Source organism: Artibeus jamaicensis, unplaced genomic scaffold (genome assembly GCF_021234435.1).
Source record: "Artibeus jamaicensis isolate MK-2021 breed Jamaican fruit bat unplaced genomic scaffold, CSHL_Jam_final contig_456, whole genome shotgun sequence".
Classification (NCBI taxonomy): domain Eukaryota; kingdom Metazoa; phylum Chordata; class Mammalia; order Chiroptera; family Phyllostomidae; genus Artibeus; species Artibeus jamaicensis.
In genome coordinates this window covers 5,012,171-5,029,040 of record NW_026521839.1, presented here as the reverse complement: position 1 = coordinate 5,029,040, position 16,870 = coordinate 5,012,171, and the positions used below count along the sequence as shown (strand labels likewise).

The window sequence follows — 16,870 nt, the reverse complement described above, 5'->3', positions numbered from 1 at the left end:
GACAAATTAGAAGAGATGAAATTAAAAAATAGTAAGATGACAAATTTAAATCCATATATGTCAGTAGTTATGTTAAATGTAAACAGACTAAATTCTCCAATTAGCAAACATGGTCAGACTGGTTACAAATTAAACAACCATATGTGACTTTTAGACACACTTTTATTAAAAGAATAAGATGGGAGAAATAGACAAAAAAACTGTACTTGAAAAATAACTAAATAAAATTAAAAAAAAAAGAATAAGAAAAGATTTAAAGTAAAATGATGGAAAGAGATACCATGCAAACATTTATCAAAATGAAACTGTATAGCTAACTTTAGAAATATAACTTATAATAAAACTTAAGATAATAAATCTTATGGCTATAAATAGGACATATAATTAAGGATAAAAGGATCAATTCACCAAGAAGATAAAAAAATGATAAATTTCAGTGCAATAATGCCATCTTTAATTACATTAAGGAAAAATGGCTAAACTCTAAGGGGAAATAGAGAAATTCGTAACCAGAATGGAAAATTTTAACACACTTTGTTCAGAAAGAGAACAGGGAACAAAAGAAAATCAACAAGATGGAGAAGATTTGGATAATAGTAATAACAAATGTGCATGTATATAAACTTACATAATAACTGCAGAATACGCACTCTTTTAAAATGCTTGTGATATGTTTCCCAAAATTAAACATAGTCGAGGTTTAGGCCATAAAGGATGTTTTGGTAATTCCATCACAAATTTTCATATGTAATATTTTCTTTATCAAGCAATATATTTTCTAATTTCCTTTGTGATATCTTCTTTGACCCACAGGCTCTTCAGAAATATGTTTTGTTAATATCCAAACACATAGAGATATTCTACAAATGGAGATAATCTATAATCTTTTGGCTATAGATTTCTAGTTACATCTCACTGTCATCAAATCATATTTAGTATGATTTTAATTTTTTGATACTTGTTGAAATTTGCTTTGTGGCCCTTGATAGTCACTATTTGAAGACTTTTTGTTGTTGAAGTGTTCTATACATATAGGAAAGTTTGCCCACCATAAATGTGCAGGTGGATAAATGTTCACAAATTGAATATACTTGTGTAACTAGCTCACTGATCAAGACACACCATCATTAGCATGCCAGGAGCTGCATCACAGTCCCCCAAGGGTAATCGATATTCTGGCTTCTAAGAGCCTTGATTAGTTTTAAAGTTTTTACACTTTACATACAGGGAATTATACAGCAAATACACTTTGGTTTTGCCATTTTTCTACATATGCTTGTTTGTGAGATTCATCCATATTGTTGTGGGTAGTTGCATATCATTCATTCTCATTGTATAGTATTTCAGGGTGTGAATGGTCAATTTTTTGTGAATGTTCTGCATACTCATGAAAAGTCAGTATTCTGAAGTTGCCTGTAGTAGTAGTGCTCTGTGTAGGTCTGTTCTTTGCTGATTGTGTTCTTCAAATATTCCTCATTTTTAAAATTCTTTTTATTTGCTTTTTTATGTGACTAAGAAAGTTATGTTAAAGTGGCCCACTCTGAGTGGTGAGTCATTTATTTCTCCTTGGATTTCTGTCAAATTTTTTTTGCTTTATATATTTTGAGGCTATTTTATTTAAACAAATTTAAATTTGTAATCTCTTCCTGAAAAAGTGAAACTTAAAATAATGAAATGACCCTCATTATGTCTATTTCACTTGATGATGGACTGTTTTAGTTTCTGTTTGCCTGAAATGCCATTATTGTTAGATATTTCCCCTAGGCGTAGCATTCTGTGTTGGCATTTATTTCCCTTTAGCACATCAAAGTTATTTCCTCACTAATTTCTAGTTTCCACTGTCTCATTGTGCTATTTTATGAGTAATTTCTTATTATCTTTCTTTTAATTTTACTAATTTTGTCTTCTTGTGTGTCCAATATGTTATTAAAAGTATCCCTTGAGGTTTTTTATTTTAGTTATGTTTTCATTTAAAAATTCTAATAATTATTTTTCAAATTTGCTATGACAATTTTATCATTTCTTGTTTCTTACAAATATTTTGAAGCTTGCTTTTGTTTAACTATATTAAATCTCCACCTGATCATTCTAGAGCTGAAGTATGCAAGCCCATTTCTGCTGTGAGCTGCTTTGGCTGGCTTTTCATTGCGGCTCCCTAATTCCACAAGCACCAGATTCTATTTTGACTTGTAACGGTCACTAACCTGATAATAATATTTGCCAGAATATCCTGAGATCTTGAGTGAAATCATCTTCCTTTAGGATAGACTTTTATTTACATCTCAATACCACCAGTTGTAAACCACTTTAAAACAAGTTCAAGACTTGGGGGTCCTTGACAACTTAGATGACCATGTATATCTAACTGAAGATCTTCAGGATATACAGTATCCAACTACAGGTTTATAGGTTTTTTTCTTTCCTTTTTTCCTTATATCCTGGTTGGTGCCCAGTCAAGCTCTCCAGCAGTTCTTTGGACTAGAGGATAGATAGACTTAGTTTGGGTACATCATCACTTAGAGAGTATAGTCCTTGGGGTTCCTGATTAATGTAGATACTATAAGGCTTCTTGTCTCGTGTACATCCTGGTCCTTAATTTCTGTTTTCCTCACCCCACAAGTTATCCAAGTTTATGTCCAACTTTGTGTCGGCATGTGCTTTTAGAACAAAAAGAAGGGTCAATATTCTGCTTACCTCTCTGGGTTTAAGTTTCCTCCAGAATTTGTCCTTGCGGTTCCCCGTCATCTTGTCAGATTTCCAGTGATTTTAAGTTAATTGTTTTAATATTTTATCCAGAATATTTAGTTGCTTTTGATAGGATGTCAGCTCTGAATAATTTAGTCTGTCATTACCTGAAATTCCCTATCATACAGTTTTATCACCCACAGATTACATCTAAGTAATAGAAAATGCTTTTACGTATGCTTTGAAATATTTGAATTACCTTTCCTTTGAAAAAAACAGTATCTTAATTTTTCCAAACCCTGATAGGGAGATTTAAATCTCATTATTAATTTTATTATTATTATTTTTTAAGATTGTTGTTTATTTTTAGAGAGCAAGTAAGGGAAGGAGAAAGAGATGGAGAGAAACATCAATGTGTGGTTGCCTCTCATGCACCCCCTATTGAGGACCTGGCCCACAACCCAGACATGTGCCCTGACTGGGAGTCAGACCAGCAACCCTTTGGTTCCTAGGCCTGCGCTCAATCCCCTGAGCTACCAGCCAGGACCTCATGATTAATTTTAGAAAAAAATTCAGAGATCATATCTACTATGAAACAGTTAGTAACTGAACCAAGAGATCATATGCTTCACTTAAAACATTCAGAGATAATCAAATTTTATTGAAGGTGGTATTTGTGGCTCTACTTAACATTAAACAATTTTTATATTTCTCTGTTTAGTCATTCCATGTGACATATTTTTTAAGGATGAGACACTCAAAATGTGGAGATAAATAACTTATAATCAATAACACTAAAAATATTCAACAGTAAACAAGTCAACCATCAATTATGATCGTAATCAGGTTTCAGCCACAACTGAAACAAATACGTGCTCTCCAGGAACACAGAAAGGAAACCAATAACTCAGCACGGTTTTGGATGGAGTGTGGGGGGCAGGCAAGGGGATCTTTCTCTGTAAGATGTCTTTTTAGCAGAATACTAATGGGTGATTTGGGAAGCAAGGAGGAAGAGTAGAGAATGATTATTTCAGGCAGAGTAAAAACCATAAAGGCCTAGAGGAATGAGAAAGCACAAGAGAAGCTGAAAATAGTTTGATTTGGCCAGAGCATAATGTAAACATGTAAGCATGGAAGAAGCTGGAGCTAGAAAGCTACAGAAGAATCAGATAAGAAAATTCCTCAGTGAAATGCTTAGGACTTTAGATTTTTATCATGAGGAGATAGGGAACCAGTGGGGATGAAAAAAGATCTGAAACTAAATTTCCCATTAAGGAGTATCACATGACCATTGCAGACATTAGGAAAAGAAATGATCGGTGATCCCAATATTCAAGTACAGTCACAGTTACACACTTCTATAGCTTCTTTATAGAAAAAGTTCCATGCATACCTTAAAAAATAGTTGTAACTATACATAAGTATATGGTATTTTATTAAAAAGTTAATTTCTCATTATTATTGAATATAGTAAAATTTAGGAAAGCACATGCATTTTTAATTCATGTCTTTACTTGCTAAATATTGTTATACAAGGTCTTATGTTATTAAACTCTTTGTTGGCATAATTTTAATGACTAAGACATTCTACTAACAGCATATACTATCATTTGAATTATTTACAGGTTAAAAAATATGACTATATAGGCCCTGGCTGGTGTAGCTCAGTGGATTGAACACAGGCCTGTGAACCAAAAGATCGCGGTTCAATTCCCAGTCAGGGCACATGCCTGGGTTGCAGGCCAGTTCCCAGCAGAGGCCAGTTTCCAGCAGGGGATGCACCAGAAGCAACCATACATTGATATTTCTCTCCTTCTCTCCTTCCCTTCCCTTCTAAAGATAAATAAATAAAATTAAAAAAATATGACTATATAAATTATTTTTACATTAGTATATACATGCATTAAGAATGGCACACTGTGTACTTAGGAAATCAAAGTAAGTTGATTAAAAATTGTTTGAATTGTTTTGTGCCCAATCACATAAAGGTGCCAAGGTAGATGATGGGCACCCAAATAATTATAGCTTTTATACTTTCCAATAGTAAAAAATAAAATGGAGAGATATCTCATTCAGAACAGCCATAAACATGAAATACCTAGGAATAACTTTAATGAGAAATATGGAAGAAAAGTATAAAATTTTGTTGAAAAAATATTTTAAAATCTTATATAGAGTGGAATAATGTGTTCTTAGATGGAATGTTACAAAAGTATATTTTCTCCAAATTAGTGGCTTTAGCCGTGTGTCAATGAAAATTCGGTTAGGATCATTATTTTACTTTAAATTTACCTTGAAGAATAGCATGCAGATTAAAAATTGTAAGAGTTTAAGATGTAGAAGTTCCATTATCAGAATTAAATTTTCGTAAGACATCATTAATAATATTATATAGTCTCCATTGGGTAGGGCTACCATGGAGGAAGGGAGATTAAACTACCATTAAGATATCCAGGGTGCTCGCTTTGGCAGCACATATACTAAAATTGGAATGATACAGAGAAGATTAGCATGGCCCCTGTGCAAGGGTGACATGCAAATTCGTGAAGCGTTCCATATTTTTAGTACTGCGGTTTGATTCCCAGTCAGGGCACATGCCTGGGTTGCAGGCCAGTTCCCAGCGGGGGACTCACGAGAGGCAACCACACATTGATGTTTCTCTCCCTCTCTTTCTCCTTCCCTTCCCCTCTCTCTAAAAATAATTAAATAAAATATTTTTAAAAAAAGATATCCAGGGAAGAAAGATTTCAACTGAAGCTAGAGGAGAGGAATTTAATATAATGTAAGGGGTAGACGTGGTCAGGCTTCATTAGTAATTGTGAGGGGTAAAATAAATAGATGATATGAAGGTTCGTGGGAATGATGAGCTCAGTTTGGAAATGTCATCTAGGGAGATGTAGCAAGTAGTCAGCTGAATTTGCTGATCTGAGGGAGGCCTGAATTCTAAATACAGACTTTGAGTCATCCTCATAAAAATGATCGTTGAAGCCTGAAGTGTGAATAAAACTATCAATGAACAATGTATAAAGTGGAGGCAAAAGAAAAAAGGGGCAAGGTCAAAGAAGTGAGATGACCTTCTCAGGGAGCATGTAGGTATCTGTGAAAGCCATGTGAAATACATTGTGATATGAGGCCTTTCTATTAAGGAAAACAAAATATTGCTATGAACATAATTCTGTGTTTCATTATGAATTAAGAATTTTGGAGACAAATCAGAAGTAAGTGAATTGACTGATTTACCTTTGGTTGTGAGTGTAAATTGGCACAAAAAAATGGAGGAAACATTTTGGCATATCTAATTAAAATTAAAATGTGCATACTTTTAATTAAGCACCTATCAGAATAAACTCACAGGCATATACATGCACATACTTCTGTAAATGCACCTAAATATTCAATCGCAGAGTAACAATAAATTATGAAATATCTGTATAATGAATATTATGCAGCCATTACTGAGAATAAAACAGAATTATATGTACTGACACAGAAGGATGTCCATCATATATGTTAAGTAAAAGTAAAAACTAAAGTTGCATTATAGTGTATGAAGTGTGGCTACATTTCAGTAAAGTATATAAATGTATATATTATATATGCATAGGTAAAAGTCTGGAGGAATATAATTATAATTATCTGCTAATGGCATAGTCCACAGGAAAATGAGACTTGAAAGGACTCCCTGTTTTGTTTTTGTTTTTTACAATTCTGGGAGAATTGAATTTTGTGCACGCAGCATATATCTTTAATATTATTGAACCTAAATAAAATAACTAGAAAGCCAAGAAAAAATAAAAATAGGTCACACAAGAAGTATAACAAAAGTTTATTCCTTTCAAAACCCTCAAATCTATGGCTATTTGTATTCACTTATTCAAAAAGCAGATATGTGAACAAGAGAGGCTTTTTAAAAATATCAGTATAAACAAATATTCTTTTACTGGCTTGTGGTCCCCAGATAGTTTTGCCTCCATTAGTTGCTTCTAGGAATATCCAGAGCACCAAGTACCCTTGGCTTTGGGTAGATCATTGATTTCAGACAACTTTGCAACAGATTCAGGAGGGGCCTGTGTTTAAGAAATGAGGACCATCACTGCAGTGGACAAGGAGAGTAAGGCTAGGATAGGAGGTGCTGTCAAAGGCTAAAGGATAACTGCTACCATCCGCACTCATCCAGAAAATATTTAGTCGTTTGGGATTTTGACTTCTTCAACCCAGACCCTTCTGCTAAGCATCAAACTTTCATACCCCATTACCCAGCCTCTCTGCTTGGTGCCTCTCTGGCACTTTCATGCCAGAAACTGGGGAGTCTTGTTGGGCAGCTTCTTCAGTCAAGAGGAATTTGTCCTCTCATTAATCAGTCCTATACATTCTACCTGAAATCCAGCTCACAGGTGTCCATCTTTAACTGACAACCATTACCTTGGTCCATGTCACCATCTAATTTCCTGTGCATGGATGCAACAGCCTTGTAACTTGGTTTTCTGCACCCCTACCCCTGCTCCCCAAAGACCATTCTCCATTCAGCATTTAGGATAATATCTCACACCCCTTATTAAAACCTACAGTGGTTTACCTGGCAATAAATGGCATGAAATCCAAACTCTTTATGGTCAGATATAATACTTTTAAGATCTGGCCCCTGGTTGTTTCTCACCCTTCTCTGCCGTGCTCCGATTGTTTCCTATGCTTTGGCCACACTGGCTCTCTTTCTAATCTTCAAGCACACCCTGGCTATTCCTGCTGAAGTGCTGTCACGCTGGCTGGTCCCTCTGCGGGGATGCTCTCCTCACCATTCTTTCCATGGCTGGCCTCTTCTCATCCTTAAAGTTACAATTCAAATGTCATCTTCCTAGAAAGGTCTTCCCTGACATTCATATCTAAGTATAGTTCCTTCAAGTATCCTTGATCATTATTTCCTGTATGTGCCTCTTATGACATTTATCATTCTTGCCTATTTTTATTTACTTGTTTAGCATCCACCTCCCTCAACACTCTACTCCGTGATGATCAATACCATGCCTGTTTCTTTTGCCACAGTGTCTCCAGTAGCAATCAGAAAATCTGACACAAAATAGTCATTCAATCAACATTTATAGAATGAATGAGTGAACCCTGTCCTTAAGCATGTTGATTGGGGGAGAACAATTCTGTACAGGTAACTCCAGCACAATATATAGATTAAAACTATGCATCAGAGGGACTGGAAAAGTGCTTCAGAAGTTTCGGGTTTTTAATTCAGTCATTGTCACAAAATTAATGTTCAATAAATGTTGAATGAATGAAATTTTCCTCAGCATCAGAAGGTGGACATGTTTTATTTTAATCAGAATGTAGTGAGATTGTTTGGTCCTGATTTATCTGTGTAGTTAAGACTCTGACAGTCTAACTTAAGGCAGTATCTTTTTCTTTATAAATTCTAAGATTTTTAAATAGCAAAAGAATAAAGGGAAGGTAAAAATAAATAGAAATACAGTGCAATAAATGCTACTCAAGGGTTAGGTTCTAAAGCAGGTGTGTATGGTGAGTATTATATTTAAGTATTAATAAGCTTGAAAAATCACATAAATCTTTCCAAGTACAATTTTTCTAGTTGTATAGTTACCACTTTACCAAGCAATTCTCTTGGACACATAAAACTTGAAAACCACTAAGCTTATCTAAATCCAGGACCAATATAAATGTCTATATCTGGACATTCAAACTATACTGCCTTTAAGATAAATCATGAATGGGAATTGTTGAAAAAAATTTAAAATATATTTTATTGATTATGCCATTACAGTTGTCCCATTTTCCCCCTTCATTCCCTTCTACCCTGCACACACCCCCATTCCCTATTTAGTTCATGTCCATGTATCACAAGTTCTTTAGATTCTATATTTCATACTATTCTTGCCCTTCCCCCCATCTATTTTCTACCTACCATCTATGCTACTTATTCTCTGTACCTTCTCCCCCCTTCTCCTCCTCCCACTCCCCTGTTGCTATCCCTCCATGTTATCTCCATTTCTATGATTCCACTCCTGATCTAGCTGTCTGCTTAGTTTGCTTTTGTTTTAGGTGTGGTTGTTAATAACTGAATTTGTTGTCCTTTCACTGTTCATATTTTTATCTTCTTTTTCTTAGATAAGTCTCTGTAACATTTCATATAATAAGGGCTTGGTGATGATGAACTCCTTGAACTTGACCTTATCTGAGAAGTACTTTATTTGCCCTTCCATTCTAAATGAAAGCTTTGCTGGATAGAGCAATCTTGGATGTAAGTAGGTCTTTGGATTTCATGATGTGGAATACTTCTTCCCAGCCCCTTATTGCCTGTAAGGTCTCTTTTGAAAAATCAGCTGACAGTCTTTTGAAAACTCCTTTGTAGGTGACTGTCCCCTTATCTCTTGCTGCTTGTAGTATTCTCTCCTTCATTTTAATCTTGGCTAATGTAATTATGATGTGCCTTGGTGTGTGCTTAATTAGGTCCACCTTCTTTGGGGCTCTCTGAGCTTCCTGGACTTCCCGGAAGTTTATTTCCTTTGCCAGATTGGGGAAGTTCTCCTTTATTATTTGTTCCAGTAAGTTTTCCACTTGTTGCTCTTCCACTTCCCCTTCTGGTACCCCTATAATTTGGATGTTGGAACGTTTAAAGATGTCCTGGAGGTTCCTAAGCCTCTCCTCATTTTTAAAAATTCTTATTTCTTCATTATTTTCTGTTTGGTTGTTTCTTTCTTCCTTCTGGTACACTCCATTGATTTGAGTCCCAGTTTCCTTCCCATCACTATTTGTTCCCTGTACATTTTCCTTCATTTCCCTTAGTTGTAGCCTTCATTTTTCATCTAATTTGCAACTCAAACCAACCAGTTCTGTGAGCATCCTCATCACCAGTGTTTTGAACTGTGCATTCGATAGGCTGGTTATATCTTTGTTGCTTAGAAATATTGGCTCTGGGGTTTTGAGCCGTTCTCCAGTTTCAGCCATAATTTTTTGGTATGAGGGGCAGAGCCTTAGGAGTTCACCAGGGTGGGGCAACCCACTTCGCTGGGGTGTGACACTGTATGTGGTATTGGGGTCAGAGAGGGAGCATTGGCATTTGATCCGCTCTCTCTCGGATTTCAGTCCCCTCTGCCCCTTCCCACAAGCAAATTAGGCCCTTCTGGTTCTGGTTCCGAGGTGGGTGGACTTGTATACATTCCAGGACCCTGTGGGTCTCTCCAACAAACTCTCCTGTGAGGCTGGGAGCCTCTCCCAGTACCTCAACCCCCAAAAGTTTTTTCAATCAGTGCTTTTAGGCTTTAATTCCCATCACTGGGGCCCTAGGTTGTGCAGTCTGTCTCACTGTCCATTTTTTCGCCTGGTTTATCTGTCCGTGAATGTGTGACCCCAGTCAGTCAGCCTCCATGCACCCCCTCTGGGTCTGCCTGTTGCCACCCTGAGCCTGGAATCTGCCTACCGCTGCCTGGGCTCCTGGGTTGGTCCAGCAGCCACAGGTCTTTCCTGCCCCGGCTCTTCTCCTCTGGCTGCCGACTCTGCCCCTCTTACCTGTCTGGATGAATGGTTCCTTGTTATCAGATTTCCGTACAGTTCAATTTTCTGTCTGTTTTGGTTGTGTTTTTGTTTCTAAATCTTTGTTGTCCTTAAATTTGGTTGTGTGAGGAGGTATGGTATTTCCATCTACACCTTCATCTTGGCCAGAAGTCCGGAATTGTTGGAAAATTATCAAGTGCTCCTACTCGCCTACAGGGTTTACTCCATTATCTTTTTTTCACTGAGATATAATTAACCTATAACATTAAGTTAATTTCAAGTGTACATCATAACAATTCAATATTTGTATATATTGGAAAATGATCATCACAATCAGTTTAGTTAATATCCATTACCACACATAGTTACATTTTTTCTTGTGATGAGAATTTTTAAGATCTATTTTTTTAGCAATTTTCAAATATACAATACAGTATGATTAGCTATAGTCACCATGCTGGACATTACATACCCTTGACTTATTTTATGAGTGAAGGTTTGTACCTTTCAATCACATCTTGCCCATTCCCTACCCCTCTCTGGCATCCACACATTTATTCTTTGGATCTATGAGTTCAGTTTTTTCTAATCACTTTTGATGTTGCCTCAATAACCTTGATGAATATTAAAATGTTTCTCTAATGAGAATTAAATTTGGTACCATACATGAAAGTGTTTAGTTCTGGAATTGCCATATACTAGATCCTAAATGAATGCTTGATGAATTGGAATTTAAATCTTGCTTCATTAACTCAACATATAAGAGTTTTTAAAATGGTTATTGTGAAGAAGAATGGGATCACTGGCTTCCCGTATTTCCGAGTTGGTGTTTCCTGTTGTAACAGCGTTGAATACCTCTGTGATTTTTTTCAAAATATTTGGGGTGGGGGAATAAGAGTAGGAAATACTCAATGATAATTTGCTGTGCCTACCCCCAACCTACAATTGCCAACTTTCCAGAATTACAGCTGGCTTTCGCATCTAGGGATGCAATATTCATTATTGTACTCAGGAAACTCACAGTCTGACTTTATCAGGGTAATCGTTACTTTCTTAATACATCATTATTGATCCTTGAAAAACATGATTTTTTGTAATTTGAAAATCCCTTTTATTCCCCAGTTACTTCTAGCTTATGTTACACTAAATCCACATATCCTAGGAGACAGAGCTGTCCAATGTATTCTGTGTATGCATTGACATATGAACCAGTAAATGTTTCATATACAGTTGAGATTTTTAAATGAGCTTATCATAATTGGATCAAAGGAATACTATCCAACTTGAGAGTACTGTAGAAAACCAATCATGGGAGGCTATGATGAAATTTTAATTATAAAGGATATTGCATATCCTAGGATGACAAGTCTGTTGTAACAGATGTAACATTGAATTAGAAAGTGAGATTTTTACCTACTTCTGCTAGACATTAGCTCTGTATTCCTAGTAAATTGTTGAATCATTCTACGCTTTAATTTTATATCTTTGTTAAAGTTACTACCCCACTGTCTTCTGTTAACTGGATTTATTCGAGAATTACACAATAGATTTAGATGAAGAAAATTCAAAAGCTAAAGTGTTACCTAGTTGGGGAGTTTTGTGTATTTTTTTCCTGTATAGTACTGAAAAGCTGAAGTTGGTACCAACCAATTTCAAGTTGTAGGTGCATCAAGTGAAATTATTTAAAAATCTTTGAGACCATTATTTTGGAGATGCTGCATAAATAGATCTATTACTAGATTTTCCTTCTCAAGTCTGTCAGTCAAGTAGGGTGTGCCTCCTTTACTTGTGATGGGAAAAAAAGAATATGAAAGAGCTTGGACTCTCTATCTCCCTCCTTTCTCCTTAGGTTACTTGGATAATTTCATGAGACTTCTATCCCCATGCTGCCTCCTCTTTTTTCTGGCTAATAATTGTCAAGAATTTATATAATGAAAATGTTACAAACTTCATCTCAGTAAATGTGTAGCAGCAACTGTAGTAAGTACAATGTTTTCCTTATTTTACTAAGCTGAGGTTTATAGAAATTAAACAAGTTTCTGAAAAGAACACATAATTAATAAATAGCAGAGTCTGATCTGTGATTCTGGTTTTACATTAAGCAGGATTCCTATAAAATGCTCCTACCTAGGTTCATGATCTAAACATCGATATGATTAAAAACCTGAAAATTGGCCCTGACCAGTGTGGCTCAGTTGGTTGGGCATCGTCCTGTAAAGCTGAAAGTCGCAGGTTCGATTCCTGTTTGGGGCACATGCCTGGGTTGTGGTGGTCTCTCCCTTCCCCTCTCTCTAAAAATAAATAAATAAAGTCTTTAATTAAAAAAACCTCTTGAAGTGGGATTGTGGCCTGTAATTGCCAGTGGAATTTAATTCTAGTTCCTACTATCTAAAGAATGAAAACGTTTCTGAGGTTACCCCAAAACTGAAGAATCTATAACTCTTTTCTAAATAACTGTGATAAAATGAACTTTGATAAAGAAAGATTTTAGGTAACATTAGTTATAAAAATGTCTTAAAGGATCTTTTAATATTCACAGAAAACACAGTACATCTGCTCTTGGCTAATTTAGAGGATTTATATTTTATCTTCCTTATATTGTACACATAACTGCTGAAGAAATTGTGTAGCAAAATCCATCACAAGGAACACATGAATGACATTTATATCAGAAAAGTAAAGTCACTTGTAAAACCCCATTACTTAGGCAAATATTGTAGGTGGGAAGATGGTACTGAAAAGAGAGGTTGGGATATAAAATACAAATCTGTTTAGCATCACAGTTTTGCTAAGTCCAGCCATTTAAAGAACATATACAGAAGATCCATTTGAAGTCTCTAAAAGAAAAAGAAATTTGTCAGTGTGAAAACAATCAAATAGGATCTCATATAAAATATTTGGAAATTAACAGCTTGAGACCAATAACACAATTCTTTTTTTAAATGGAGGTGTAATTGACATAGCATTATATTAGTTCCAGCTGTACAACATGAGTTGGGTTTTGAATGATATAATTCATAATTAGGATTGCTGGTGTAATGGTCAAATGTGATATTACAATCCCATGGAAAAAAGCTTCCTAGAGATTCTGACAAATTGCTTTGCCTTTTTGGGATCCAGTTTCTTCATTAATACCAACCTCACTGGGCTTTTGTAGGGATTAAATGATATAATATGTATAGAAATAATATGTAAACTGCTAGTGTTAAGGCATCAAGATGCAACAGGGACCCCAAAAGCCAACAATTACTTGATATACTGAGTATATGAACAAAAACTTTTGAATTGGCCCTTCTTAGGCAGAGGTATAGGAATGTTTAGTTTTTTCCAGGCAGCAAACATGATGAGTATAGACAGGAGATATGTTTAGACTGAGCTTAGGTCATATCTTGGAAAATAGTTCAGATCAGAGACACTTCAACAATATCTATATTTTTTTGAAATAGAAAAGTATCCAAATCAATGAATGCTTTGGCTAAAACCCATTTGGGAACAAGAAAGTTCTTTGGTGCCAAATTACCATCCTATTTTATTCTATGGCTAAAATCCCAAAAATTGCAGGGGCGAAACAGGGCCAAACAAAGTTTTCTATTAAAATAAAAGGCCCCAAGTGATGAATGGAAACTTGGAACAGGTTTTAATGGCAATGCTAGAAGCCAGAAATTAGCTTAAATACAAACTTAGAAATTTCTGTCATGTGTGAAGTCTCAAAGAGAATACTGGTAGTAACTTTAGTGAATTAGAAGTGTGGCTAAACCTAGGCAGTTGTTATTTGTATTCCAGAGAGCTCCACTTGTCGCTAGATTAGCTTGGAAACTTGATGCTTCCTTGTCAGGAGTCATTGATGAAATGTTGAATGAGATGAGACCAATGGCGGATGCATCTCTGCAGTTACCTACTAGACTTCTTCCAAGTTGGAGCATTCCATTAATAAGTACTCTTTGACACAGTTATTCAAACAATTGTAAAATTGCCTAACCTGTCTTTCAGCTTCTCTTTTTTTATTTTCTCTGCAAGGATATTAGGAGACTTTGCCTAATGTCTCTGTGAATTCCAGATAGGCTTGGCCGGTAGCATTTCCCTTATCAATGATTTCTGTAACTGAAAATCTAAGATGCCTATGCAAATTTTTGTCTAGGTGATTGGTTTTATGTTACCAGTGCTTAGTTAAAGAATAGTCACTGGTATGAATGTTTTTGTTTCTAAGTGCTCATAAACAGCCATGTTAGTAATATTGTAGTTTGGAATGAATTTATATCAAGCTCCATGGCACTTTAAAGACAGAAATTTTGTTTCTTTGGTCACATTTGTAGATCATTATCTTGCTACATACTCTTGATTTACTGACAGCACAATTATACTTCATATCTCCTCACTGATCTTGAGGTTCAAGTTTTGCTTGAACATTTTCTTCAATGAAAAACAAGGAACTTGGATGGGATGGTTTCTAAATATCTCTCAATTTTTTTAAATTTTTTATTTATTGACTTCTAGAGAGAGGGGAAGGGGAGGTGAAACAGAGGGGGAGGAACATCAGTGTGTGGCTGCCTCTCACACAACCCCCAATGGGGACCTGGCCCACAACCCAGGCATGTGCCCTGACTGGGAATGTAACCCGTGACCCTTTCGTTCGCAGGCATGCGGTCAATCCACTGAGCTATACCAGCCAGGGCTAAATATCTCTCAATTTTTAACATTCCATGATTTTTGTTAGGCCATTTCAGTTGAGAATACAGGTAGAGAAGCAAAACTCTAAAATCATTGAATAGTTTGATTTCATCTGTTCATATTGCACAATCTGTCCCAAGCCTTCAACCTATTCTCCCTTTTTATTGTTACTCATCCAAAGACAGTTTGTGTCCTTTTGTTTATTCTGAACAATTTTCTGATGCCTCAGTTAAGAATCAACTAAACATTGCAGAAGTAAACATTTAGAGGATGTGCCCCTAGAAGATAATGTATTCCCTCTGCAGGGGAGGGAATGTGCTGTTCCCACATCCACTGGATGCTCTAACTGCTTCTGGAGCTGTTTGCAGATCAGAAGTCCTGTTCCTTCCCAACAAGATGGAGTTTTTTAAACTGCCTTGACCTAAAGGTAGCCCCAAGGGATGTTCATTTGTCCGTGTTTTAAAATTATATATCATGTGCTTGGTTTGTGGAAAACATAAATAAATGCACAACTTAAAATGAAAATTAGGTCCTTCCCTATTTGGCAGATATTTTTATTATGGTCAGCCCAAAGCCTGGTCAAATAAATGAGCATGTGCCCTTGCCTTGTGGCTCAGAGGCTCCAGATTGTTTGGTTCCCTGAAGTAAAATGTTTTTTGATGCTAGTAATAGAGAAAGGAAAATTTATGTGAATTAGGAAAGCTCACAGAGTGCCAGTATTTTCCTTATAGGCTTCATACAGTTGTACTGTGATTGGTTTTGCTCCTGTGCCCATAACCTCACGACAGATGCATTTCACAAATACAAGTGAGGGATACCGTGGATGGATGCTATTTCAGAGTTCCTTTCTAGCACAGGTGTGAACAAAACCATGTCTTATCATGGTACTTCTCTCGTCATGTCATTTTTCTTGTTTGTTATGAGCAAGGAATACCTTCATTTCATAACTATAATACGACATAGAAAGAGTGATAACATTAATACATTGGAGAAGAGTCTTTCTTCATGTCTCCAGGTTAGATATGCCTTGATTTTCAAATTTTAAAGGAAGAAAACTATAGTAAAATCATCACAGGCTCTCGAACCCTCTCTCTGTTAGACATGGTCTGACCATGTACAACACAGGGCAAGTGCCTGAACTGGAGCAGCTCTTTTTGAATTTTCTAAAAGATCTGAAGAAAATGAAGCAATCGTCACTTATTATTGAGAGTGTATAAGGTTTCCATTGCTGCAAAGAATACACAGAAATATAAGACATGGCTTCTGCTTGAAGGTTGCTTATAATGAAAGGAATAATATTAAAGAATTTTGATAAATTAAAGAATGACACATGTCAGCATTGAGAGATATTTGGTAGACTGTGAAAGAGAAAAAGATTATTATGTTTATTTATTTTTTAATATATTTTATTGACTATGCTATTACCACTGTCCCATTTCCCCTCTTTATTCCCCTCCGCCCTGCACACCCCCTCTCACTCGCATTTCCCCCTTTAGTTCATGTCCATGGGTTGTACATACAAGTTCCTTGACTTCTACATTTCCTGTACTGTTCTTACCCTCCCCCTGTCTATTTTCTACCTGCCATTTATGCTACTTATTCCCTGCACCTTTTCCCCCCTCTCTCTCCCTCCCACTCCCCTGTCAATAACCCTCCATGTGATCTCCATTTCTGTGATTCTGTTCCTGTTGTAGTTGTTTGCTTAGTTGGTTTTTGTTTCTGTTTTGTTTTAGGTTAGGTTGTTAATAGTTGTGAGTTAGAGAAAAGGACTATTATGTTTAGAATAGACAATGTTTCAGGGGTTAGGTGGATTGTAGGATGGACCTTGAATTATATATAAGAATCAGAAAGGGGGAGAAAAAGGCTATTTCTGTTCGCAAGAACTGTACAAGTAAAATTCTAAATTCAGTTCTTGATGATGTTAAAAAACACTAAGTACCTCCATGCCCAGTGTATACTGGGCCCAGAGGTGACAGCGTCTTTGGGAACTTGTTTGTTCTGT

The 16,870-nt window shown here is 36.0% G+C and overlaps 1 protein-coding gene and 1 non-coding gene across 2 annotated transcripts in view; both read left to right on the top strand.

Moving 5' to 3' along the window:
- The window catches only part of LOC119051041 (protocadherin alpha-C2), a 74,998-nt gene that overhangs the window by 15,673 nt on the left and 42,455 nt on the right, over positions 1-16,870 (top strand). The gene's annotated exons all lie outside the window — the stretch shown is intronic.
- Positions 5,142-5,248, top strand: LOC119051127 (U6 spliceosomal RNA). The gene has a single exon (XR_005082869.2). It is a non-coding gene; the product is annotated as a U6 spliceosomal RNA (small nuclear RNA).